Source organism: Propithecus coquereli, unplaced genomic scaffold, assembly GCF_000956105.1.
Source record: "Propithecus coquereli isolate 6110/MARCELLA unplaced genomic scaffold, Pcoq_1.0 Scaffold29, whole genome shotgun sequence".
Classification (NCBI taxonomy): domain Eukaryota; kingdom Metazoa; phylum Chordata; class Mammalia; order Primates; family Indriidae; genus Propithecus; species Propithecus coquereli.
Window position 1 is genome coordinate 5,214,115 of NW_012148507.1, and position 3,028 is coordinate 5,217,142.

The following is a 3,028-nucleotide window of genomic DNA, read 5'->3' on the forward strand; positions in this document are numbered from 1 at the left end:
GAAGGAAGGAAGGAAGGAAGGAAGGAAGGAATCAAAACAAGCAAAAGCCAATGGAGAGAAAATCAACCTGAGGTGGTCTCTGCTAAATGGATATAGTATAGGGCCCCCTTTCATTTGTTTTTGCCCCTCAGTACAAGTTTTCTTGCTAAAATCATCCTATATTTTGGCTTGTTCTCAAATGTTATACCATCTTAGTCTTTTAGGAAACCTCAGTTGAGCCCCGGGGCCACGGGCCCAGAGTCCCTTCCCACACCTGCCTCTCCAGCTGGAGGTGTAACCTGGCTCACATAGAAATCCTCTGCTACCCGCTCCTGCCTCTGAAGTTGGAGTGGCTTTGCCTCCTGCCAAGGTTAAATAGATTTTAGATCCGGATATTGTATTTGAGAATTATACCTGGACACCAGCTCCGTGGCTCACATTTATTTGATTTGATACAAATCCAAAGGCTGAGGACTCCAAGGTAAAGGACACTGTTGTCGCCTTTGCTACCAAACGCTGCAGCCTGTAAATGGACAAAATGATATTGGTTTTGGTTTCTCATTTTATAAGGTAAATACACTTTCCCGAGAAGACACAGGTCTTTTTTTTATATACTTTTCCTCTATTACTTTATGCATCAAATGCTTCTGGAATCTAATTTGAGATGCCCAGGTTCCTATTCAGTTTTCATCTTTAAAAATCGAGTACCCATTAGAGAACTTTGCCGTTGCGCCCAAGAGACTGGTATGGAAATGAATATGTGAGCTTTTAAAGATAATTGGCTTCCAAAACATCCTCCTGTCCTTCCTTCCGTATTTCTTGACAATCACTCTGGGAATTGCACAGTGAAGCAACTTGGGATTCGTTGGACACATGGTGTGCGACAGAGAGCCAGTGCGTGGAAACTAATCCCTCACGACTTGGGTGGACTGAGAATTGGCTGCCGTACTTTGGTAGAAATGCACGAGCTCAGCCCGAATTCCTGCTTCCAACCTCATCCTGCTGTATCCCCTCATCCACATCCTGCTCCAGTCCCCTCTAGCTGCTTCTTCGCACACGGTTCAAAGCCTGTGTTGTGAATCCTCAAATCAAATGACTTCCCTGTAGTTTATTTATTCTAGTATACATTTTCCATGTGTTTCAGTTTAAGGTGATGAAGCCAACTGTTCACAATCTGTTTTCAGGAAATCCTCAGGACACATAACTCGTTTACCTAGCACATATTTGCTGATCGATTATTTTGAGGCATTCGTCCAATTGCTGAGGATGCAACAGGGAAAAAGCAAAGGATGCTTCTGTCATTAAAGAGCCTGTACTCTAGCAGAGGGAGTCAGAAAATAATCAAGGAAATGAGGAAATAAGCAATAATGATTTCAGAGTATTCAAAGTGCTAGAACTAAAATGAACAGGGTCCTATACTAGAAAGTGATGATGAAGAGAAGTCCTTGCTGTACAAGTGTGAGATCTGGTAGTGAAAGGAGGCCCCTCTGCAAAGGTAATATTTTAACTGAACTATAAAAAATATAAATCAACAAGCCATTCAAAGGCCAGGGGAAAAGGACTTTAGGCAAATGGTACAACAAGTGCAAAGGCACTGACGTAGGAAGAATTGATTGAGAGTGTTAGGGCTTCTCTGGTTGGGCTATAAGAATGCGGAGGTAAGAAGGAACTAGATCCTGCAGGACTTTGTTTGCCATCATTAGGAGTTTGGATGTTATTCCAAATATAATGCAAAAATATTTTAACAGGTAGATAACCATCAACCCATGCCCATGGGTAGCTGAAAATATTTCCAATGTATGTGTCTGTAGCCAGGTACAGGGGAGTCGCCATCTTACAGCAGAGCTCCCACTGAAATTGACAAAAAAGGAACGAAAAGGAGAGTGGTGTTGGGAGATGTATGAATGAACATCTGTCTCCACATCGTTTTCCATTTAACCTGTAAAATCAGCTCATCCGACGTGGCCAGACATTTCCAAAACATCATTCTTTACTGCTGAATATCATAGAACATCCCTTTAACCTTGAACAATTTGAACTGCTTTAGGGCATGTATTATTGGATAATTTTGTCAATGATAATAAAAAGTTGCCGTTTAATTGGCACGGAAGAAGCCAACATTTGCGGCGAGATAATAAAGGAATCCAATAAAAGTCCATGATGATCATAATAGGAGATGGCTGTCCCCAAATGTTCCCCATTCTAAGCATTGCTGGTGGCAGGCTGTTGTGTACCTGCTGCGCAAGAGGAAACACACCTTTGCTGAACACCTAGAGAAAGGTCTTGCAGAGGAAGTCCAGCTACAGAAGGGGGAGGAATAAATTCACAGGAAGGATACCGTGAACTTTTATTATGCTTTCTGCCAGCAGGTAGCTTCCCAGGTGATGAGACTGAGTCACAGACACTGTGGAGCACAGAAACTGACAGTTTGGGCTTTGGAGTCAGAGAGAACCAGGTGTACACTGTCACCGCCCCACACTGCTGGCAACGTGACCTAGCCTTGCGCTGAGCAAATGACACCTCCATACTTCCAGGACTGTGGAGTCATCCTGGACTTCTCCCTTTGCATCCCACGGCCAATCTGTCTGTAAATCCTAGTTAGCTTGTACCCTCACCAGGTATCCAAAACCCGACTAGGTCCCCTGCCTCCACTGCTGCTACCCTAGTCCAAGCCACCACCATCTCTTGCTACGTTGGCATAATGGTTTCTAACTGATCTCCCTTCTAGGTTTTCTCAGCACTGCAGTCAGGACAATCTGTCAAAAAGTTAAGTCAGGGCTGGGTGAGGAGGCTCACGATTGTAATCCTAGCACTTCGGGAGGCCAAAGTGGGAGGATCACTTGAGGCCAGGAGTTCAAGACCAGCCTGACCAACATAGCGAGACCCCTTGTCTACAAAAAAAAATTCTAAATTTAATCAGGTGTGATAGTACACATCTGTAGTCCCAGCTACTCGGGAGGCTGTGGTGGGAGGATCACTTGAGCCCAGGGGTTCAAGGCTGCAGTGAGCTATGATCATGCCACCACACTTCAGCCTGGGTGACAGAGCA